Genomic DNA, 25,693 nt, shown 5'->3' with positions numbered 1-25,693 from the left:
GGGAACAGGTTATTCACACAATTTTCAAATAGCATGCTGCAGATTACTTATTCATTATAAAGAGGAGGGAAAGATTTGATTTTATAATAGATCTGGTGGACACCAGTGTAACCAAGTCATGAACTGCCTTGTCAATAATGGAGTGGATATTTTTAACTTCTTGTTGTGATGAACAGAGAAGGACACAACATCACCTATGCTATGCTCTTGTCAGAGTGTTTAACCTGAATATAATCATGAGGAAAACAATCAGGTAAATCCAGAGTATGAGACAATTTATAGGTAAAACAAGCTTCCCAAAATGTCAATCATTAAAAGCAAAACAAAAGATGGGGGAATCTCTTCTGTACAAAAGATTAAATTCTTCTATATTAAAGAACTGCATGACCTTTGATTGGATACTGGGTCAAAAATAAAAAATGAATGACAATTAGAAGGCACATTTTGGGGACAATGGGAGAAAATTGAGTATTGGACAGTATATTAGGTTAAAATAGCGTGTTGGTGTTACATTTCTTAGGTATGATGATGGTATGGCATTTATGTGACAGAGTGTACTTATTCGTAGGATATATAAATACTTTGCGAAGTATTTAGGGATGAAGTGTCCTGAGAGACAACGAGAGCGTGTCAAAATATTAACAATGGGTAAATTAGATTGCAAGATAAGAATCATTTTATTTTTACTATTTGTTCAACTTTTTTATTGGTTTGGACTTTCTTCAAAGTAAGCAGTTGGGGAGGGTGCAAACTCTTCAAAACATGATCCATTCAAACACTTTGCAGAACTGATTTTGTGCTATTGACAAACAATAAAGCAATCTGAAAAAATAAAAGACAACGAGAACAGCATTGTACAATGGAGGCAAGGCTGAAAAACAAATCATTGAGAAGGAGGAAAAGCTTCCATCAGTCGCAGTGAACGCCGGGGAGAAAGACGGAAATTGACAGGCAAAGGCTGCATATGCGGTGCAATAGCATTTCCTGCAGCTAGAAGGAAATTGGTGCAAGATAAAGATTTGAACAGCACTCCCCCTAAAAATTAAACTGTCCTCCCAGGCAGAGGGTGAAGTTTAGGGAAAGAGGGTGAGGATAATGGAGGGGGAGTGGAAGGAAAAGGCAGCTTGAAGAAGTGTTACGTCACCGTCACTACAGGCATTCTCTGCTCTTCCTACAAGTTCATGCGATTGAGGGAAATGATACACAGACCCACTCAACCACCCAAAGCTTTTGTACACCCCTGAGAAAGCGCCAGATCTTGAGGTCACCTTGAGACTTCAAGTTCTCTTGGCTTTTTCTAAAAAACTCATTGTTCCAATTATATTGACACCAGAAGATCTAGGATCATGTTTTACTTAAAGCTTCCTTTAAGAAAGGTCCTTCTTCCATGACCCCTGAAAATAAATTGAGATATAAGCAGTGTATGAATTGGATACTGGAGATAAATTATTGAAAAGCCAGTATTTCCTAGGCTGTTATAATTGCGGAGTTAAGTTTGGAAACATGTGGTGCTTTCTCCAGATCGGAAGGAAAGTATGACACATTTAACAGCTATATAACTTTCTTTCTGTTGCATAAACATTTCCTCATTATTAACATTTCATTCTCAACAAATCAAAATGAAGTTAGCAATGTAAAACTCTGTGTTTACCTGCTCTGGGGACAGTAATGTCCTCCACTGTAAGAAGAGTGATAAAATTCATATTTTTCTTCAATAAGAATAAGCCATCATAAGGCAGGAAAAGATTTCGTAATTAAGGTTTCCAATAGTTGTTCTCGGGATTGGAAAAAAATTTACAACTTTTGTATCACATTTACATGTACTAATTACTGTTTTAGCAAAATGTTTTGTTGCCATCTAGAGGATGTCTGGCTTTTAAAAAAATAGAATTTGATTCCAGTCAGAAAAATACATCCATCTGAGTTATTCTTTTTAAATTGATTTTTCTCACTGGAGCATGGAATAGTACTGTGGAGGCTGAAGCTCAGAAGAATAGGACAATCCTAGGATGTTAGGGCTACAAAGCGCCTTGGAGGTCATTCAGTGCAATCCATATCTGATTCATGAAACCTGTACACATTGTCCTCAATGAGGTCAAGAGCTGAAAATCCATCCAACAAAGATGATAGTAGAGCTACTTGTTTTTCAGAGATCTTGAGCAAGAAGCTTTGCAATTCTGCTTTGAAAACTGTGAAACTGAGTCTGAAAAAAATCATCTGGGTTAATATTAACAAAATGACTAAGAAGTCAAATTCCTTTCTTAAAACAATTTGTTTGGTTAGTGTAATAGACTTGCTAGACTACATGAAACAGCCATGAAGTGTTTTTATTAGATGAGCAATGCAGGTCCTATACGTAAGAATGAAATAACCTATGTCAACTTGTGCACCTGTTGTATTTATTTTCAGGTTCCTGTAGGGCAGAGAGTTGGGCTAATCTTGTTCAGTCTATCAGTAGTGTCCAACTCTTCGAGACCCCATGGACTGCAGCACACCAGCAGGTTAATCTTACTTCTTAGTTTTAAGCACTTTATCAGTATCTACCCATATCCTCATATACTTCTCTTCCTTTAGGTCTCCATTCTAATTAAAGACAATCACAAGGATAATGTTTGTAACTATATTTATCCTTGTAAAATATGTGGTACTAGATGCAGTGCTATTTCGATAAGTATAGCATTGTACTATAAATCTCATTCTTTATTTTACTCTTTGTATTATTGCAAGGAGAGATAATAAAGCCTTCCTCAGTGATCAATGCAAAGAAATAGAGGAAGACAACAGAATGGGAAAGACTAGGGATCTCTTCAAGAAAATTAGAGATACCAAGGGAACATTTCATGCAAAGATGAGCACAATAAAGGGCAGAAATGGTATGGACCTAACAGAAGCAGAAGATATTAAGAAGAGGTGGCAAGAATACACAGAAGAACTGTACAAAAAAGATCTTCACGACCCAGATAATCACAATGGTGTGATCACTCACCTAGAGCCAGACATCCTGGAATGTGAAGTCAAGTGGGCCTTTGAAAGCATCACTATGAACAGACACTACTATGAATATCTTCAAAATTAGCCCTTCAAGGACTTGTAGAAAGATTTTCTCTGGGATATATCAGAATAGGTCACTGGGTCACAGGATGTACACATATCTCCTTCCTTTGTCCATGATCAGATCATTTCCATAATGACTCACATTAGCAGTGCACGATTATTCACCAAAACCTTAGTGACATGCATCTTTATCATTTAAGTAACATGATAGGCTAACATAGCATATTATTAAAAATTTCCATTTCTCTGGTTACTAATTAATTTGGGACTCTTTGGTATGCTTGTTGGACATTGGGCTTCCTCTTCTGTGAATGCTTCTTCATGTCCTATACCCATTTTTTTCCCATTATATTCACACTTGAAATTATACCTTCACTTGCTTTTTATGTTCCCTTGTTTTGTTTCTTTTTATCTTAATGATTGTTGATTTTTGAAATATAGCAAATATCTTTTCTTAGTCACCTGTGTACTAAAGATACCTGTGATATCTTACCCTGAACAAATATTGTTTTCTTTAATTTGGATATAGTCAGCATCATTTTTTCATCTTATTGTTTGCCTTCAGGATCTTGTTTAGGAAGCCTATCCTCAGCTTTTTTTTTCCCATCCATATTTTTTTTCCATTAGCGCTGTTGTTTACCTTTAGTCTACTTATTTATATAAATAAAGTAGGAATACATATATATTTTTATATACTGAACTAGTTATCACAGTGCTCCTGAAAATAGGCACCTTCTTTTCTACACTGTTCTGGGGTAAGAATTTCATGTAACAGTTTTTACACACACACACACACACAGTTCTGTTCCACAGGCTTATTTATTTGTTCCTGTTTCAGTACCATATTGTTTTTACTAATAAAGCTTTGTTTTAGTCAATACCTAATAAGACATGCCCCTGCTCTTTCTTGTTTATTAAAATTGATTTAGGTATTTGTTAGCTTCTATTAATCAATATAAAATTTAAAATGAGCTTGTTGAGTTCCTCATACTTCAGCTGCATTTACTAATTCAGTTTCATTGAATTTATGTATTAAATATAATTCACACTATTCTAAATTAAAACATTATGAGCATAGCCATCTCTTCACTTACTTAAATCTTTTATATCCCTTAAAATTTTGTTCATAAGTGTTTATACATTCTTTCATTAAATCCTAGTTCTATTAATAGTTTTGTTAATGGTGTCCCATTTCCTATATTTCTAGTTGGAATTGTTTAATGAAAGTATATTATAGTATTTATATACTGTAAAAAAACAATACCACTGCTTTTGAGAGGAAACTAAATTTTGTAGTTAAGTTCATGTTTGTAAAGTGAAGACGCTTTTAAACTACTGTGTATATATCTGTCTCTTTCCATGGTAAATCCCACACCCAGTTCTAATCTTCATTTCTACTCAGCTCAGATCCCCTAGCTTGCCTTATCACAGCATTTAAAACATGCCCTTTAAAGAAACTAAAATGATGTGACGTATAGCCTCTATAGTTATATACTTTTTAAAGTTTTTTATTCAGATTCTTCTCATCTGACTCAGTTTCACTTCTTAACTCAAAAGACAGGGACTTTCAAGGTGTTTTCAGACCAAAAAGCTCATAACCTGATTTTACTATCTAGCAACATTTGTGTCAGCCACTAGGAAGATGATTAGTTTATGTAAACTTAGATGAATCTTGTCATAAATTGTTGGGTTTTGCAACTACCATTAATTTAGAGAAAAAGTAGCAAGGGGTTGCTTAGGATAGCTGTATGAATGGGGCAATAATTCAATTACATGTTACTGAAGTGGGAGTTTATAAAAGAGAAAATATGATTAGAGTTTAATAAAAGTGTACATTAGAGAATTACATCTTTGATGTAGAGTAACGAGTAAACAAACTACCATATTTTCTTCTAATGAAAATGCTGACACTGATCTGTGACATTGACATCACTTAGTGTGTCCCATAAAAATTGCCACTGAGAATTATAGCTATTGCTGAAAAGGTTTAGTAATTTTAGAAAAATAATTCAGTGGTAGTGTTCAGTTCAGTTCAGTTCAATTGCTCAGTCACGTCCAACTCTTCGCGACTCCATGGACTGCAGCATGCCAGGCCTCCCCGTCCATCACCAACTCCCGGAGTTTACTCAAACTCATGTCCATTGAATCAGTGATGCCATCCAACCATCTTGGCCTCTGTCGTCTCCTTCTCCTCCTGCCTTCAATCTTTCCCAACATCAGGGTCTTTTCAAATGAGTCAGTTCTTTGCATCATGTGGCCAAAGTATTGGCGTTTCAGCTTCAATATCAGTTCTTCCAATGAACACTCAGGACTGATTTCCTTTAGGATGGACTGGTTGGATCTCCTTGCCGTCCAAGGGACTCTCAGGAGTCTTCTCCAACACCACAGTTCGAAAGCATCAATTCCATGTCCAGTTCTAACTGTTGCTTCCTGAACTGCATACAGATTTCTCAAAGGCAAGTCAGGTGGTCTGGTATTCCCATCTCTTGAAGAATTTTCCACAGTTTATTGTGATCCACACAGTCAAAGGCTTTGGCATAGTCAATAAAGCAGAAATAGATGTTTTTCTGGAACTCTCTTGTTTTTTTGATGATCCAGCAGATGCTGGCAATTTGATCTCTGGTTCCTCTTTTCTTAAACCAGCTTGAACATCTGGAAGTTCACGGTTCACATATTGTTGAAGCCTGGCTTGGAGAATTTTGAGCATTACTTTGCTAGCATGTGAGATGATGACAATTGTGTGGTAGTTTGAGCATTCTTTCATAGTGTATCCAACATTTAAATTTGGTTGGGACAGAAAAACTTGAATTCCAGAGTAATAAAATAGGGTATATATATACGCTAACTGAAATATGTTTCCTTATGCCATTAATAGAAGAGGTCAACTTTTGCTGTTATTTATCTTTGCTGTTACTCAGAGCTTTGTTTCTGCTAAGGAGAAACACTAAAAAACTTAAGTCAAATTTAGAAAATTTAGAATTTTATTTTGCATATTTATTAATTAATCAAAAATAAAATGAGTTCTATAGGTTTTCTGTCTAGATAAGCTCCCCTAAGTTCTCTGACTGTAAAATGTCTGTCTTACAAACAATTTCTACCCATAAATTATAGTCATATTTTGCCTACCTCCTTTTGTTACTGATGAAAAAGTTCATCTTTCAGTTGCAATTGCATTTTTAGTCTATGGAACATATCTCCATTGTGAAATATTAACCTCTCTTGGCTTCCTTGCCGTACTGCTTTTTGTGGTTCCCTTCCCACCTTATTGGTCACTTTGTTCCATTTTGCCTGGCTTTTCTTTCTCTACCTCCCCGATCAATGCTGGAGATTATTACAGTTCAATCTGGAGCTATCCTTTAATCTCACGCGTTACTTCCTTCCTGGGTGTTCCAATGCATTTTCTTGACTTTAGTTACTAACTATGTGCAAATGACTACCAAATGTACATCCCTGGAGGTGACCCATGAAAGCACATAAAATAAACTAAAAAATCATATTTTAACTTAAAGACACAAAGAAGTATGAGGGAGCTAAGTTCAGAGAGGGACAAACCCTTGTGAATGAGCAGGAACCTGGGACTGCTTCCATCCTGGGAGCTATTTGCTGGGTCTTGAGACACAGGAGGGTGAAGGAGCAAGTCTGTTATAGCTAGAACTCTGCTGGGACAAGGAAAAACCAGTCAGTTTTTTAAATCTATTTTTAAACTGTTTTATTAAGATAAAATCTATACCATTTTTCCATACAAAATGTATGATTATGATTGATTGTTTTCTTTCTTTTCATGTAATCATAGGGTTATGCAATCATCATCACAGTCTAATTTTAAAACACACTTGTGCCCCCCAAAAGGAACTCCATAACATCAGCAGTGAATCCCCAACCCCCCTCCTCCAGCCTAAGCAACCATAAATCTACTTTGTATATCTATGAATTTGCCTAATCTGGATATCTAATATAAATGGAATTATGCAATATATGGTCTTTTGGGACTGATATTTATTATAACGTTTTCAAGTTTAATCATGCTGGAGCAAGTATCAGCACCTCATTTTTTATTGTTGAATAATATTTCATTTTATCGAGGTAGCACATTTGGTTTATTTACCCATCAGTTAATAATATTTGAGTTTCCCCTTTTGAGTTTCATAAATGGTGCTGCCATGAACATCCATGTATACATTTTTATGTGAATATATGTTTTCAATTTTAGAATCCGCCTCCCAATGCAGGAAGCATAAAAGACCTGGGTTCAATTCCTGGGTTGGGAAGGTCCCCTGAAAGAGGAAATGGCATCCCACTCCAGTACTGTTGCCTGGAAATCCCATGGACAGAGGAACCTAGTGGGTTATAATCCATGGGATTGCAAAGATTGTGAACATGTCATTTTGCATTCCTATCAGCAAAATATGAGGGCTCCAATCTTTCCACATCTGTTGTTTTGATTATGGCCATCCTAGTTAGTGTGAAAAGGCATCTCATTGTGGTTTTGATTTGCATTTTCTTAATGAGTAATGACATTGAGCATCTTATGTGCTTATTAGCCATTTGTATATCTTCTGGAGGAATAGGTAGTCAAACAGTTTGCCCATTTAAAAACTGGGTTATTTATATATCTTTTGTTGAGTCATGGTAGTTCTTTATGTATTTTGGATATAAATTCCTTATCAGATATATGATGACAAAATTATTATCCTATTCTGTTTTGGGTTGTCTTTTCACTTATTGATAATACCATTTGTAGAACAAAAGTTTTTAATTCTGATGCACTCCAATTTATATTTTCTTTTGTTTCTTGTGCTTTTGATATCACATCTAAGAAGCCATTGCCTAACTCAAGGTTATGAAGGTTTATCTGTGTTTTCTTCTAACATTTTGTAGGTTTATATTTTATATTCTATATAAATGTGCATACTCCATTTAATTGCCTTTGCTCCTTTGTCAAAGATCAGTTGACTATATTTGTGTGGGCCTGCTTTGAGGCTCTCTTTTATGTTCTATTGACCTATGTGTCTAGTCTTTCACTAATATCACATTGTATTGGTCTAGTAACTATTGGTGTAATAAAAAGAGAGAACTCTGGTTCAGGCCAAATAGCAAGTGGTCCTATAGAAATTCTAAGATTTTTACTCTTTACCACTGTACATGCATTGAACCACTGGTCTGCTGAAAGAATGTAAGCATTCATGAACCAATATCGGTGAAAAGATATTAATAAAGCCACAAAAAGTACCTACCTCACTTGTCCTGTCTTTCCAAATAACTGAGGGAAGCATGTTCATACTACTCCCTGACATATAAAACTGCATAATGGACCATTTGAGGTTTGGCAAATGGATTTCATACATCTGCCTAGTCTCACAGACCTAAATATTTTTTAGTTGTTGTTTGTATGTTTTCATACTGGGCTGGAGTTTTCCCTTGTATGCAGGTCACTGCTTCTTCCACGGCTAAAATTTTGTCAGAAAAGATTATTCCTATCAGGGGAACACCTTCCAAACTTCACAGCGTTTGAGGAATGTGTTTTACTTTCCAGATACTTTTGACAAGTCTTTGTTGTTTGGCTGGTTTTATAACACTTTCATTGTATTTACCATACCCGATCCCGAGGGTTAGTCTAACATACAAACGGCATTATTCAAAAGACACAATTGGCAAAATTTGTAGAGACCCTCCAAATACCCTTGCCAAAAGCACTGCTGTTAAGTCTTTTTAAATCTCAGGTCTACCCCTTTCAGAACTCATAAACTCTAACCCTTTGAGATAGTGCCTAGATGCCCAATGCACTTGACCTTTGCCTCTTCTCATCTGCAGCTGATAAAAGGAGATGTACTTCAATGTTGTAAAGGCCTAACTGCTTCTATTAAAAATAATCTTGCTCTGGTGGAGCCAGCTTTCACAGTGTGCTCTTGGAAGATGAAGACCTTAAGCATCACAACTTGCATCACAACTAGAGATTTTGTCTATTGGAAAAGATACCTCCAGAAGGATCCTTTTCTGGCTCACTAGAAAGGGCCCTATCAGGTACTGCTAACCAACCCCTGTGCCGATGAGCTCAGGGAACAGACTCCTGGATTCCAATGATACATTGAAAGAAAGCAGCAAGTCCTGACTGGATCCGCACATTATCTGGGGACTCAAAGGTCAAAATTTCCCGGAACTGAAGCAGACAACAACTGGTAAGACAGCTTTTTCAAGATATCCAGATCAGGCCTGTCAGAAGGTTTAGAATTCACAGAAGTCTCTTTTTCATCTGTGGACTTAGATGGTAGAGAATCTGCCTGCAGTGCAGGAGACCCAGATTCCTGGGTCTGGAAGATCCTCTGGAGAAGGGAATGGCTACCCACTCCAGTATTCTTGCCTGGAGAATCCTACGGACAGAAGAGCCTGGTGGGATGCAGTAGATGGGGTTGCAAGGAGTCAGACACAAATGAGTGACTAACACTTTCTTTTTCATCTAGACTATGAACTGATTCTGGATTCTTTTCTAAATTCATAGTCTCTGAATTTGCAATCTACAAGCTGTGTTACTGATAAAGCATTTGGTTCTAAACAGTTTCTTTTGCGATAACAGCATTGTTTAATTACTTCATGTTTGTTCCTGCACTGTGTTTTCCCAAAGAGTTTGTTTAATTCCTTCAATTTTGAGTGTGTTCTTGCTGGATGCCCTACACTAAGATACAGATTTTTAGGGAGGAAATGCCTGAGACATCCTCCTCCTACCCCTTCATGTTACACAAGCATGACCACAATCGGTTTCTGAACTGTGAACTTTCCTCCTGACAGGGGAAATGACAGTCAGGAAAGGTCCTTCCGGGCACTGAGGAGCAAAAGGACACTAAATGCTGATAAAAAATAAAACCTAACAGTCTTTTATCTATACAAACAAAGGAACAGTGGGTAGCTTGTACACTTTGGTCATGTGTGAATATTTCTATATGATTTGTTTCTAGAAATGGAATTGCTGGGTCAAAAGATACGAGCACTTAAAGTTTTAAAAAGATTGTCCCCCATTAAGGCTAAACCAGTTCATGCCCACCAGCAAGGTAAGAGAGTTTCCGTTTCTTCAAACTCTAATATTGAGTTATCAAAAATGTTTTGAGCTTTGTCAGTTGAAGAGAAAAGAAATGGCGCAACTTTAGCTTTAATTGGCCTTTATACTTTTATAAGAATTATGACCATCTTTTTTAATGTTTTAGGTCCAGTTGTATTTCTTTTTACGTGAACTATATGTTCATATATTTTGCTCATTAGGTTGTTGGTTTTCTTGTTGATTTGTAGGATATTATATGTCATTACAGTTCAAATCCTCCTTAGAAGGCTGGATTTTTCTAGTGTATCAAAAGATGTACAAACTCCCTCTTTTAAAACATATGTTCAGCTACTTTCACTTTTTCATCAGCTTTAAAGTATGTAATTCTGGTTTTCTTAACATATTTTCAACTTAAATGTCACTGGTTTGTTTGTTTTAGCATTGGTGGCTCCTGGGACACAGAAGCTTGAATTGTGGCCTACATTGGCTGGGGTAAGTGAAATAAAAGAAATAATTTAAGTTGGTATATATATTGGGAAATAATATAGGAAACTATTATTTTTTTGTATGTATGTTTTTATAGACTTACTGGTGTTACCTTTTTCTTCTTTTTGGTATAAGAATTAACTTCAGACTTGGTGTGGTGTTATAAAAAGTGTATAACAACTTTGGAACATTCAAGTTTGTATATGGAAAAATTGTGATTTTAAGAAATTATTAAAAGATAGTGAAATAAAAATCTGAATTAAACATTCACAACAACTAACATATTGATGCCATTAAATTCCTTTATGCATTAAAATATAAACAATATGCTGCTTTAACATCGTTTTAAAATTAGCTATAAAGTAGTTGTGTTACTGAACCAAATGAGTCTGCTTGCCCCAGTGCAGTAATGCCCATCTACTGACACTGGATTGTTGTGGAGGAAAGCGCACATTTATTGCAGGTGCCAAGCAAAGGAGTCCTGGCAGCTAGTGCTCAAAAGGCCCAAACACCCTGATGGCTTCCAGGGAAAGGTTTTTAAAACCAGAGTGAGGGAGTGGGTTGCAGGGTGTATGATCAGCTCATGGACAGTCTTTTGAGTGACTGGTGGTGAGGTAATGGTGAGTCAGCATCATCAACTTTCTGGTTCCAGCTGGCCTGGGGTCTATGTGCTTGTGGGCAGTGTACAATTAACTTCTTCCACCTCAGGGGGTTTCAGTGTCTGTAAAACAGCTCAAAGGACATGGCTTAGAATATTATCTATAGTCCTTGAAGAAGAACTGATTTAATCAGACATCGGAATGGCTTCTGTGTGTGAGCCAGTGAGTGGCAAATGAGAGTAACAAAGGGGAGAGACAAAGTTGGAAAAGGTAAATCTCACCTTGGACTCAACTTAAAAAAAATAGTCCTCTTCAGTGGGCCAAAAGAGATGAAGCTAATGAAAATACAGTTGTTTACAGTAGCTTTATTTGTATTAAACCCACATGAAGTGAAGTGAAAGTGACCCCCGTGGGAAACAACCAAAATGTTCCTCAGTAGGTGAATGGTTAAACAGATTGGAACACTCAGCATTAAAAATAATAAACTGTCAATATATGCAACAACTTGGATAGATCTCAAGGGCATTGTGCTGATGAAAAAAGCCAGTCTCTAAAGGTCACTTATCCTATGGTTTCATTAAAATAATATTTTTGAAATAATTACATGTATAGAGATTGAAGACAGATAAGTAATTGCCAGAGGCTAGGAGTGGTACAGGGAGAGTAAGTGTGACTATAGCCTGAGGAGATATATTTATGGTGATAGAATAGCTCTTTTCTTGTTTGCAGGGATGGTTACATGACTTTACACGTGATAAAACGATATAAAGCTATATATGCACATTACACCAATGTCAAACACCTGGTTTTCATGTTGTATTATAATTATGGATAATTATATAATCATTGGGAGAAACTGGGTGAAGGGTACACAAAATCACTGTGTACTACCTTTGCAACTTCTGTGAATCTATAATGATTTAAAAGTAAAAAGTTAAAAAAAAGACACAAAAAATCAGAGAGAGGGCTTCCATCATGAGAGCAACTCTTATTGTCTCTGAATGGAGACAGTTGCCTTTGTATCCTTAGTTTTGTGGGATGCTGGTGAAAAAATGAAAGTAGATGGCAGAGAAGTGAAGGGAATAAGCTTTTTCGTGAAAATTAATGAATGAAATGGTCAGATAGCTTAATGATCTTCACAACATTAAAAACCTTAAGAATAGAGAGGCTTTTAAAATAAATAATTCATTTTTATGATGCTATCTAATGCATATCTGCAGTTACAAGGTAGCTCTTGGTCTTAGGGATGAAAGGAAGTAGAGTCAGAAACTTTTAGATTCCAGTTCTCCACTCAGTGATTAGATGAACTTAGTGAATTTCACCTCCATCTTCCCTCTTTCCTATTGACTCCTTGCATAGCTCCAGGGCAATTTAGTTTCAGTTTCGTTTTTGATTTGAGGAACCTGAACCACATCTTAGTATTCCTTGCCCAGAGAACTTGCGCTGGGACAATTTCCCTCTGGAAAAGTTGACTGTAGCAAACTTGAATCCTTGTGGAGGTCTTGGAGGCTTACTAGGGGATAAGGATTAAGAATGACTGGAAGATTCTTCCAGACTTTGAAAGAGACTATTGAAATTAATTTGTTTGTAGAAGTGTGGAAATAAGCTCTAAAGAGTTCATTCGAATAAGGGAGGTAGGGGTGTCTTGGTGGCAGGTGGAAGTAACTAAAATAATGTATACTTTTTTCTTGTTGGCTTTCCTCCAGTCCCTTCATGAACTACTCTTGCTTGGGCCTCCATTTCCTTATAGGGAATGAAGGTGAGTACAATACTTCATGTAATTAAGTATTTTTCTGGCTTTATTTTAAATTTGGCTTCATAGCTATTGCTCTGAGGTAAAAATGGAGCTCCCACATAAAAACGTTAGGGGAGTGGCACTTCAGCTCAAGGAAATCACAACTAGAGATTTAGACATTTAGAATTTAAGAGGCAGACCCTGATGCTGGGAAAGACTGAAGGCAGGAGAAGAAGGGGACCACAGAGGATGAGATGGTTAGATGGCATTACCAAATCAATGGACATGAGTTTGAGCAAGCTCTGGGACATGCTTAAAGACAGGGAGGCCTGGCATCTTGCAGCCCGTGGGGTCACAAAGAGTCAGACACGACTAAGCGACTGAACAACAACACAATAATGCTTAAGAGCATACACTTTGGAGTCATACTGCTTAGGAACCCTAGCTCTACAGTTTGGTAAGTTATTTAACCTCTCTCTGTACCTTAGTTTTTAATTTGTGAAATGGAAGTAAGTTGAGATAATAAGAATATTTATCTCACAAGGTTTTGGGAGGATTAAATGTCAGTAAATATAAAGTGCTTAGAACAGTGCCTCGCTCAAGCTTGACACTGTATTAGCTATTGCTAGTATTAGGATATTACCGTTTGCATTTCTAGTTATCTTATGTGCATATGCTACATCTGCCCCAAGCAATCAGAAAACTTTTACAGCGTTAAAGACTGTTTCCCACTTTTCTTTTTCCATTACAACTGGTACCTAAGACGTGTGCAAAATATCTATAGTAAGCCCGTAACTCCAGGAAGTCTTTTGCTTTGGTTCACCCTCGAATATTACGAAGAGCTTTTCTCTTTAAAAATAGTATCAAACCAGTTTTCATTAGTGTAACAATGAGACAGTTGAGCTATTCACTGTGGCAGCATTTCACACCGTCAAGCTCCCCTGTATTGGTAAGAGTCATAGGAATACTGCTCTCTCTTCTGAGCGGATTCACTTCAAATCAGAGCACCGGTCTGATTCTCCTTTCTGTTAGCGATCTGTCCCTACCTGTGCTCTTCTCTCTCAGGGCCTCAGTAGAGCAATTCATTAACATTCCTTTACGGTGGGTAGCAAAATGATTTTTCAAATTTGCCCCTTAACTCCGCCTCAACGTCCAGGTTCCGCCCCCAGCCCGGAGAAAGGGGAGAGGGGCGGGGCGCCCCAATTCCTGGGCGGGGCTCGGGTGGTGTGTCTCGAGGCGCCGGCGCCGTGACGCGTGACGTTACCAGTTGACGCAGCCGCAGTGCCGCCCGGCCCCATCTCGGACCCCTCCCATCCTCCTCCGCCCCTCTCTGTGTCAGAGGTTGGGGCCCCGGGCCGCACGTCGGGCGGCGGGCCGGGTGGCGGGGCGAGAGGGTGTGGACCCGGGCAGCGCTCAGCAGACCGTGTTTGGCTGGGCGCAGCAGCTGCCGCCGCCGCCGCCGCCCAAGGCCCTCGGCGTCCCCGGGAGAGAGACCCGAGCGGTTCCCATAGCCCCGGCGCTCGCTCAGGTGAGGGGACGGGTCGGGTTGAGCAGGGTCTGTGTGGGCAGCACTGTTCCCAGCATCTCTGTACCGCAGCCTGGTCAGAATCAAGGAGGTGTGGTTTCGTCGCGGCTGCTTGCTGCAGCGTCGACTCATCTCTTACTCGTTTGCCATCTTTACCTCCAGCAAGGAGACTTGAACACCGGGTATCCGAGGTCAGTGAGAAGGCCTGAAAGGGCCTTGACAGTCAGGTGATTAGGGACTCGAATGCAGGAACTGGCCCGGTGAATGGAGGTGAGGCAGACGGGCGACGCCCACCTGCTGGTATGCGGGAAGGATCGCATACCTGCAAGCTCTGGCTTTAGTCTTGTTAGCTGCATGGGGCTGCAGGAGACCCCAGAGTGCTTAACGCAAGGTAGATTGTGGACCAAGGGCGGGGGAGTCTTTGAAACCCTCTCTACTCTTCAGGTGTGGTGTGCTTGTATTCTGATTGGTGCTTGCTGAGTCTACACTATGCAAGAGTACATTTCAGCGGAAACATCTTTTGACCAAAGGAAGGTGAAGGGAAGTTGATTTTCCCTCTAGAGAATTGTCCCCCTCCTGCTTCTCTTGGCCTTAGTGTTGACAGAAGCAGGTTAGGGACGGTTGTTAAAGGGACAGAGTTCTTGTAAATTTCCTCTGTAAGGAAATAATTGTTTTCCGTGACTGTTGAAACGTCTAAGTTTCAACTGGTTTCACGTTGCTGCTTTCAGCTCTGTGCATAGCAGTGAAGCTGATTTATTTTAAATTAGCGAGATACATGAAGTTTAAAAATAAATGAATTAACCAGAGTATGTATCTTATCTAAGTACTGGTGGTACATGCTTTATGTGCATATCTCAATTAATAATCATAACAACCCTGTCATGTAAAGTCTGTTTTTAACTCTCATTTTATAGATGAGAGAACTAAATCCCACAGCCCTGAAAAACGACTTGTCCAAAGTCAGAGCTGTGATTTAAATCAGGTAATTGGACTCCGGTTCAGAGTCCTTTAAGTAGTATGCTTTACCACTCCCAAGCAGCTTGAGAACTTGCAAGGTGATTTTCATTTGATAAAAAATGCTGGGAACAGGAAGGAAATTGAGGCATCATTTTTGCTGGCAGGGACCCAGGAGTATGTTTTAAAGGTAACGTCTGACCTCTAGAATCCTCTGACTACCAAAATCATGCTCTTTCCATCCATACAGTGGTTTTGAAATCTTTGGAAGACTGTAGTTTGGAAATGTGGTCTTCTAGTTTTAGGGATATTTTTTGAAGAAAATATAACATTTGGATTAACATTAGTTTCCGTGTGTGTGCACACATGCAAGGGCATGTGTAATGAAATCATTTAATCTGAAATGGTGAAACTGCTGATAAAGCCAGAATATCTTGTATAATTGGTTAAAATTGGTATTCTTTTCAGATGTGTTAAGATGAAACACTTCAGATAGGCCTTCTGATCAAGAAAAGGAAAACAGAACATTACAGACTCTGGAAAAAACAACAACTTGGTAAATATTTTGGGTTGTCAATTAAAACTCAGATAGAGAAAATCTAACTTTCTGCTTCAGTCGTAATTTAACCTGCTTAAATTAACCTGCTTGAATTGGTCTAAGAATGGGGGTGGGTGACAGTAGTGTATAAGGTGACCTGTCAATCATTTTACCTGAGTTTTGAACTATTGCTATGACTGACAGTTGAGTCATGTGCTTGGCTTGTGTATCGGCAGGAGAAAGCCAAGGGAAGCGTTCACTTGATTATCTATTAAGTGTCAACTTTCTGTTCTCTCTTTTGCTTCCTCATCAATCTGCCCATGTTATAAAGGATTTTAAAAAGAAAGGAAAAAAATTAGTTGACTTTTGGCTTGTTCTTCATAGAATATTGTGTATAGTTTAACTTAAGTATGTTTGTTTCCATGATGGTTCATTCACATGGCTTTTGGCTGGAGGCCTCAAATTCTCACCACATGAACTTCTGTAGGGCTTCTTAAGTGTCCGAACAAGGCACCTGCAGCTGTCTTGCTCTAGAGCAAATGATTAGAGAGAGAGAGAGCACACGCGTACAAAGAGGAAGCTATGATGCCAGTTTTGACAGAGTGACACACCATTCCTTTGCCCTATTCTTTTAGAACTGAATCAGTAAGTCCAGCCCACACTTGGGAATGTGTTAAGCACCACTTCTTGAAGAGAAGAGAGAAGTCACTCAGTCGTGTCTGACTCTTTGCGACCCCATGGACTGTAGCCCGCCAGGCTCCTCCATCCATGGGATTTTCTAGGCAAGTGTACTGGAGTGGGTTGCCAGTTCCTTCTCCAGGGGATCTTCCCAACCTAGGGATCGAACCTGGGTCTCCCGCGTTGTGGCCAGACGCTTTACTGTCTGAGCCACGAGGGAATCCCTTCCTGAAGGGAGGAATATCAGATACTTTTTGTACATATATTAAAGCTTCCACATACCGGCTATCAACTGTCAGTTTCTTTAGAGGGCAAGTAAGCTCTGTTAAAATATATAGCTACAGCCTTTATGTCTTCCAGGTGAGAGAGAAGTGTAGAAAAGTGGGGAGGTGGTTCAGTCAGATTTGACTTTACAATTTATCCTCCTTTGCCATTGATTAGGCTCAATAACTTGATGTGTTGCCTCTTGTAGTTAATTTTAAAAAGTGACTACTGGCCTTTGATTTATTTGAGGATTCTTTTAGAAGAAAAGAAATGCCATACTGGGCAAAATATGAATTTTTTATACCAAAATATGGATTTTGGTAACATTAAATATATTAGCTCCTAATCTAGAATTTAGAAGTGGAAGGAAGGGATTCATTTTTGTAGTTAAAAAAAAAAAATGAGGACCAAAAGACAATTACAGGCTGATTTCTGTGAACATATGGATGAAGCACAAGGTGGAATGAAGATTGCCAGGAGAAATATCAATAACCTCAGATATGCAGATGACACCACCCTTATGGCAGAATGCGAAGAACTAAAGAGCCTCTTGATGAAAGTGAAAGATGAGAGTGGAAAAGTTGGCTTAAAGCTCAACCTTCAGAAAACTAAGATCATGGCATCTGGTCCCATCACTTCATGGCAAATAGATGGGGAAACAGTGACAGACTTTATTTTCTTGGGCTCCAGAATCATTGCAGGTGGTGCCTGCAGCCGTGAAATTAAAAGACACTTGCTCCCTGGAAGAAAAGTTATGACCAATCTAGACAGCATATTAAAAAGCAGACACATTACTTTTCTAACAAATGTCTGTCTAGTCAAAGTTATGGTTTTTCCAATAGTCATGTATGGATGTGAGAGTTGGACTATAAAGAAAGCTGAGCGCCGAAGAATTGATGCTTTTGAACTGTGGTGTTGAAGAAGACTCTTGAGAGTCCCTTGGACTGCAAGGAGATCCAACCAGTCCATCCTAAAGGAAATCAGTCCTGAATATTCATCGGAAGGACTGATGTTGAAGCTGAAACTCCAATACTTTGGCCACCTGATGTGAAGAATTGACTTTGAAAAGAGCCTGATGCTGGGAAAGATGGAAGGCAGGAGGAGAAGGTGATGACAGACAATGAAATGGTTGGATGGCATCACCGACTCAATAGACGTGAGTTTGAGAAATCTCCAGGAGTTGGTGATGGATAGGGAGGCCTGGTGTGCTGCAGTCCATGGGGTTGCAAAGAGTTGGACACGACTGAGTGACTGAACTGAACTGATACGATATGAGAGGCAATATAAATTTACACAGACTGTAAAGCCAAACTGTGTAGATTCGTATCCTAGATTGGCCGTATCTTAGCTGTGTTTGTGCTTTGCTTCTCATTGCCACAATTTTCTCTCTGTGAAATAGGGAATTGTTAATAGGTAGTTATTTCTAACAGTTAGATCAGTAACTATATGTAAAGTGTTTAGACCAGTGCGTAGCACATAACAAGCAGTGAATAAACATTGGCCATTTTATCATGGTAGCTATATTTTATCATTATAATGGTGAGTTAATAGCATGGAATGAACATTTAAAAAGAATAATGTAACATTGTCCAAAATGTTTGTAAGTCTAAACTTTAGACTACTGACCTTATTGGACCTTGTCACTTTTTATATATATGTGAAGTATGTTTTTATCCAGCTCCATATCCAATTAAAATACTGTTTCAGGTATCACCTGTAGTATAAGGTTATATCTGCATAAAATTCCTAAAGCAGCCTCTTTATGTTGTAGTATTTATGTAAAAGTTCAATTTAAGTGTTCTCAGTTCATAGAAATTGGCTATTAAATGGATCTGTTGGGTCTCTGCATAGCAACATCCTAATAAAAATAATTTCTTTGAACTTGGTATGATGAGAATGTTGGTAAACACACTTGGCCAGTTACTTCCTCCCTCTCGCCCATATCCATATCCCTTGTGGCTCAGCTGGTGAAGAATCTGTCTGCATTGTGGGAAACCTGGGTTCGATCCCTGGGTTGGGAAGATCCCCTAGAGAAGGGAAAGGCTACCCACTCCAGTATTCTGGCCTGGAGAATTCCATGGACTGTATAGTCCATGTTGTCGCAAAGAGTCAGACACGACTGAGGAACTTTGACTTTCACTTTGAGTCAGTTACTTCTTAATTAAGGCAGACATAAATGACTTTGAAATTGGGACCTCTACAAAGGTATCTCAAGGTTATTTCTTACATATGAGCAGAAACCAAACCATACCTGGAAAGTTTTCAAGTAAGTTTGAAATATATTCTGTAACAGTTAATGTAGAATCTGTATATATTCTGTAACAGTTAATGTGAAATCAGTCTAGTTTGGTTTATGGGCAAGCAATGCAGAAATGTGCACAAAGTGCATACTTCACAGGATTTCTAGTGTACGGAGCGCTGCTGTGTGCTGATAGATACGCTTGAAGTTGAAGAGAATGTCACTGTTGATGAAGTTTAAAGGAAAGCTGTAGAGTTGATTTATTTTCCAACCCTTAAAACCTGTTTAGCATAGTGAACTATATGCAATACCCTGTGATAAACCAAAATGAAAAATCATATATAAAAATGTATATGTATAACTGAGTTACTTTGCTGTACCGCAGAGATTGGCACTACATTGTAAGTCAATAAAAAAGAAATTTAAAAAACCCAAACAGCCATATAGTTTTCTTTATGAAAAGGAACTGTGGTTAAATTCAAAGAACTTTAACAATCTGAAGATATATGAATACCTTTTATACAAATGATTGTGACTTAATTGTTGTGTGAGAGATTTGAGTATGATTAATTTTTTCCTTAATTTTTGTTATATTTGGGATGGGTTATCAAGATGTTGAATATCCTCTTCTTAAACTCAAGTAAACGGAAACCAAATTTTCTTGAGTGTGAAAAAGATCATTTAGGAGTCTCTTGGCCTTGAATAAGTACTTACCTTTGGCAACAGTTCATAATTATGTACTTTCTACAGTGATGCATTTATTTCATTTATGAAACAAGTATATATTGATAGACTACTGCATACCAGGAACTTTGTTGGATATTGCATACGCAAATGAATAGGGCAAAGACATCCTTAAAGAGCAGTTAGCTCTTGCTGGGAACAGACTTCGGAACTAATAGTTACAATGTGATGAATGCTAAGATACAGTTACTACTGTGGGCATCTGGAGCTCACTACCATTGGGGATCTCTCAGAGACCAAACAAAATATGCATCAGAGTTATCCCAAGTCAAGAGCAGGAAGGCTGCAGGTGTGTACCCAACTACTTTCTAGGTGTCATTGACTTTATTTCCGGCATTTCTGGCCTACCCTAAGTACAGACTGAACACATTTCTGCAGTCAGAAAGCAGCCTACAGTAGGGTGTTCCAAGTGTTCAGAATGAATAATCTTCTGTTGTAGAGGCAAATATCAACAGTATATGGGGAAGACACAAGTGGCATTGATTGCCAGCATCAGACATTTACACAGTATATTAACCTACTGTGTGCCAGAGTTCTTCTAAATGCTTTCCATATCCAAACTGTAAACTCTGTGAGGTAGGTACTGTTAGTTCTCATCTTACAGATGAATAAGAGCACGGAGAGTTAGGTAACTTGCCCACGGTCACGTAGTGATAATGTTCCAACTGGTTTTTGAATCCGGGTGGTCTCAGTCCACATGATGCTCTCAATCCACATTATGGACTGCTTTTGGAACAGTACAGTCTGAAGCAGGACCTTTTGACTCTTCTGTTATTCCTTGATAACTGCTTCCTCTTTCTGTTCCTCCAGTCTCCTTCCTGTTGGTGTTCTTCCTTCTTCGTAACCTAGCCCTTTCCCCTTCAGATAACAGTACAGCTGTTCAGCTTCCCTTCTTACACTCAGAGCTGTCAAATCAACCAATTCTTGCTGAGGTGTTAACTGGTATTTCTGAGGTTTTAATGAAGCCTTGAGTTTGATATTGCTTGGTATTTGTGTTTTAATTTTTTTAAAAAGACAAGGGTTTAAGAACTGAAGAAAGACAGACATGGTGGTAGAATGACAGATGATCAATTGACAGATGATCACGTTGATATTCTAGAGGTGGGAGAAACCTGTTCCTTGGCCATAGTTATAAGGAGAGGCTGTGGCCTGTGTGCTTGGGCAGGAAAATCCCCTTTCTTGCCTGTCATGTCCTGTCTTCCAGCCACCACCCTCCCACCCCCCTTTTTTTTAAATTAAGGAAGAATTACAAGCCAGTTGTAAAATATTTAAATAACAGTTATCTCTCAGAAGTAATGGCATTGCTAATGTTTTTGCAGGTTAATAAAAGTATATACATATACACAGCACATATGTGCATATGTGGTGTATCTATATGGTTTAGATATGTAATACGTATAATGGATAGTCTTTTTTTTTTAAATATATGTAGAGTACTATACATCTTTTTGCTCAACTTGCTTTTCTCCTGCTAACATTACATATATATATGTAATGTAACATATATATATATATATAAAATGTAACATTACATTACATATATCCTGAACATTTCTCTATATTGTTCCCTATAGAGCTGTTTTATTCTTTTAAAAAGGCTTACATATTGTTTCACATAGTAAGAGTATTATATATGGTAAGGGTGTCCCATAATTTAACTATTTTCCTATTAACTAATATTTTTCTATTTTCTCAGTATGATATATAATGCCGCAGTGATTGTCCTTGAAAAAACATCTTTGTTTCTAAGTATTTCTGAGAAATAAATAGAGCCCTGGAACTGAAATTTTCAAATCAGAACATGTACATTTTTGTATTATCTGATAAATTGTTCTTCTCAAAGGCACTACTCTGTCAACTGTAAGAGTGCCCATTTCCCCATACTTTTGCCAATATAGTTGATTGTAATTTTTCTAAAAATTTTTGCTTTTATGACTAGTGAGTGATAAATTGTGATTGTTGCCAATTGTTAGTGATATTATCTTTCTCTGTGAATTACTTGTTTATATATTTTCTTATTTTTCTGTCAGATTATTTGTATTTTTTTTTTTTTTATTTGTAGGCTGACCTCTATTCTTGTAGGACCAAATCAACATTTGGAGTTCTGTCTTTGAAAATCTGATGATGCAAGTATTAGATGTTAGTTTTGTTCCTTCATGTGAGTGGGAGAGAAAATAAGTTGAATATAGTACTTGAAAAAGATTTTACAGATAATTCACTTAGAAAAGTAAATGTTTTTTTTTGAAAAGCTGTTTCTAAGAATTGTGATAGTGGTGGTCGTATTAGGAACTTTGATAAATCTCTGGCCATTGCTGTGTTTGATTAAACTGTTTCACATCACATTTTCATGCTTTTCTTTGTACATCACTAAAATAGTAATTGCCACAATTTCTTTACTAATGTGGACAGCAGTTTTGAAATGAGTCCCATGGATTTCAGGAAGAATGAACAGAATATAGGTGAATCATGAAAATACTGAGAGAATATGTCTTAAAATGTGTAGATCAGTGTTAGTTTCTTGTGTAATAGATAAAAATACCATTTAAAATGACATACTTGAAATTAATGGCTGTGTTCAAGGCATTGTCACTGGTATTGTGGATACAAAGATGAATAAAACAATCTCTATTGGTCATTATGATTCAGAGGAGAGAAGCAGGAATATAGGTTAGATTCAGGTTATGTGTCTTTGCAGGAATATCAGGGAAGTGAGACTGTTTTCTTGGAAGACAGCTATGCTCACCACTATACCACCAACACTAGGCTGTTTTTCTCTATTAAAAAGTAAACAATTTTGATTTATACCTATATTGATGATGTTTACTTTGATCACTTGGGCTTCCCTGATAGCTCAGAGGGTAAAAAATGTGCTTGCAGTGCAGAAGACATAGGAAACGTAGGTTTGATCCCTGGGTTGGGAAGATCCCCTGGAGAAGGAAATGGCAACCCACTCTGGTGTTCTTGCCTGGAAAACCCAATGGACAGAGGAGCTTGGTGGGCTACAGTGCAAAGGGGTGCAAAGAGTCATACACAACTAAGCACACAGGAACTTTGATCACTTAATTGTCAGTTGTCTCAAAATTCCTCTTTTCCCCTTCTTCGTTAACAGTTATTTTGGAGAGCAGTTACTCTAAGATATGAGTATGCTGTTGCTCATCAAAATTTAGTTGATTATTTATATCGGTATGGATTCATAGATTTGTATTTATTAAAGTTGTAGTTTGTTACTATTATTTTCTTCAATGCCTAAATTGTCCCAGATTTTGCCAGTGGGAGCCTCTTAAAGCTGGTTTTTACTTCCTTTTGACATTTTCCATCATTCTTTGAACACGTTTTTCCTTTGTGGAAAACAAAGCTCATCCTGACTTTCCCTGCCCTAGTTGTAGAATTAGTCATTTCTTCAAGGAACCCTCTAAAGAGAAAATGGTTTTTAGAAGAGAAGTCCTCTGCTCATTTATATTGGGGTACTGCTCTCAGGGTCTGTTAATGAACTATGCACGCACATATATATACATACATACACAGCTGTAGCTATTTTTATCAATTTATGTTGAAAGCCATACCTCTAGTTTTTATCCAACACAGGATACAGGGTTAATTCTGATTTTCTTCCTTTATATATCCTCTGACAGTGAGACACTTGGCTTCCATTATTCTTGATATACTTACTAGATTAACTCCCTCCTGCATCCCCTACATAAGCCACCTCCCAGGTGTTTGTCCTCCTTATCCTGCTCCTGTCGTATTCCAGATCACCCTCTTGCATGGAAGCTCTGCTTATCTCTTTGGGATCTGATGCCTTCCTGTTTGGATGACCTTCTTTCTTGCCCAGGCTCTGATACCTGAGCTGGACTGCTCCTGCCCTCTCCCCATGCTTTGGATGCCCTCGTCCTTCCACCCAGGCTCTAGGACCTGCCAAGTACTCCTTCTCATGATGCTATGGCTTTGATACCTTAAAATACTGCTGCTTTCCCTCTAACCTTTTCACCACACAAATGGATACTTAGAGTATTCAAGGTTTTATTTGACTCTGACATTCTACTTTTTGGCCACTGAGACTCCTGTCCCTCTCCTCCCCATGTGTGTATGCCTGCCTTAATCTACTTCAGTTCAGTCACTCAGTCATGTCCAACTCTTTGCGACCCCATGGACTGCAGCATGCCAGGCCCCCCTGTCCATCACCAACTCCTGGATTTTACTCAGACTCATGTCCATTGAGTTGGTGATGCCATCCAACCATCTCATCCACTGTTGTCCCGTTCTCCTACTGCCTTCCATCTTTCCCAGCATCAGGCTCTTTTCAAATGAGTCAGTTCTTTGCATCAGGTGGCCAAAGTATTGGAGTTTCAGCTTCAGCAGCAGTCCTTCCAATGAGTATTCAGGACTGATGTCCTTTAGGATGGACTGTTTGGATCTCCTTGCAGCCCAAGGGACTCTCAAGAGTCTTTTCCAACACCATAGTTCAAAAGCATCAATTCATCGGTGCTCAGCTTTCTTTATAGTCCAACTCTGACATCCATACATGACTACTGGAAAAACCATAGCTTTGACTAGATGGACCTTTGTTGGCAAAGTAATGTGTCTGCTTTTTATATGCTGTCTAGGTTGGTCATAACTTTTCTTCCAAGGAGCAAGAAGCGTCTTTTGATTTCATGGCTGCAGTCACCCCATGCAGTGATTTTGGAGCCCAAGAAAAAAGTCTGTCACTGTTTCCACTGTCTCCCGATCTATTTGCTATGAAATGATGGGACTGGATGCCATGATCTCAGTTTTCTGAGAGTTGAGTCTTAGACCAACTTTTTCACTCTCCTCTTTTACTTTCATCAAGAAGCTCTTTAGTGCTTTTTCACTTTCTGCCGTCTGGGTGGTGTCATCTGCATATCTGATGTTATTGATATTTCTGCCAGCAATCTTGTTTCCAGCTTGTACTTCATCCAGCCCAGCGTTTCTCATGATATACTCTGCATATAAGTTAAATAAGCAGGGTGACAATATACAGCCTTGACGTACTCCTTTCCCGATTTGGAACCAGTCTGCTATTCCGTGTCCAGTTCTAACTGTTGCTTCCTGGCCTTAATACAGATTTCTCAAGAGGCAAGTCAGGTGGTCCGATATTCCCATCTCTTTAAGAATTTTCCAGAGTTTGTTTTGGTCCACACAATCAAAGGCTTTGGCATAGTCGGTAAAGCAGAAGTAGATATTTTTCTGGAACTCTTGCTTTTTCGATGATCCAGTGAATGTTGGCAATTTGATCTCTGGTTCTTCTTCCTTTTCTAAATCCTACTTGAACATACGGAAGTTAATGGTTCTCATATTGTTGAAGCCTGGCTTGGCGAATTTTGAGCATTACTTTATTAGTGTGTGAGGTGAGTGCAATCATGCCGTAGTTTGAGCATTCTTTGGCATTGCCTTTCTTTGGGATTGGAATGAAAACTGACCTTTTCCAGTCCTGTGGCCTCTGCTGAGTTTTCCAAATTTGCTGGCATATTGAGTGCAGCACTTTCACAGCATCATCTTTTAGGATTTGAAATAGCTCAACTGGAATTCCATCACCTCCACTAGCTTTGTTCATAGTGATGGTTCCTAAAGCCCACTTGACTTCACATTCCAGGATATCTGGCTCTAGGTGAGTGATCACACTGTTGTGATTATCTGGGTCGTGAAGATCTTTTTTGTACAGTTTTTCTGTGTATTCTTGCAACCTCTTCTTAATATCTTCTGCTTCTGTTAGGTCCCTACCATTTCTGTCCTTTATTGAGCCCATCTTTGCATGAAATGTTCCCTTGGTATCTCTGATTTTCTTGAAGAGGTCTCTAATCTTTCCCAATCTATTGTTTTCCTCTATTT

The 25,693-nt window shown here is 38.4% G+C and overlaps 1 protein-coding gene across 9 annotated transcripts in view; it reads left to right on the top strand.

Annotated features, from left to right (window-relative positions):
• The first annotated feature begins 14,187 nt into the window (after positions 1-14,187).
• The window catches only part of KIAA1109 (KIAA1109 ortholog), a 196,994-nt gene continuing 185,488 nt past the window's right edge, over positions 14,188-25,693 (top strand). For 7 of the 9 annotated variants that reach the window (XM_043487171.1, XM_043487179.1, XM_043487185.1 and 4 more), the window contains exons 1-2: positions 14,188-14,432; positions 15,852-15,939. The gene's annotated coding sequence lies outside the window, so the exon portion shown is untranslated. Of the gene's footprint in view, positions 14,433-14,472; positions 14,621-15,851; positions 15,940-25,693 lie in introns of those variants that run through there. The other 2 variants (XM_043487157.1, XM_043487162.1) reach the window with 2 other exon arrangements.

The sequence above is a fragment of the Cervus canadensis genome, chromosome 1, assembly GCF_019320065.1.
Source record: "Cervus canadensis isolate Bull #8, Minnesota chromosome 1, ASM1932006v1, whole genome shotgun sequence".
NCBI classification, from domain to species: domain Eukaryota; kingdom Metazoa; phylum Chordata; class Mammalia; order Artiodactyla; family Cervidae; genus Cervus; species Cervus canadensis.
The sequence above is the reverse complement of the archived record's forward strand: the minus strand, read 5'-3'. Positions and strand labels throughout refer to the sequence as shown.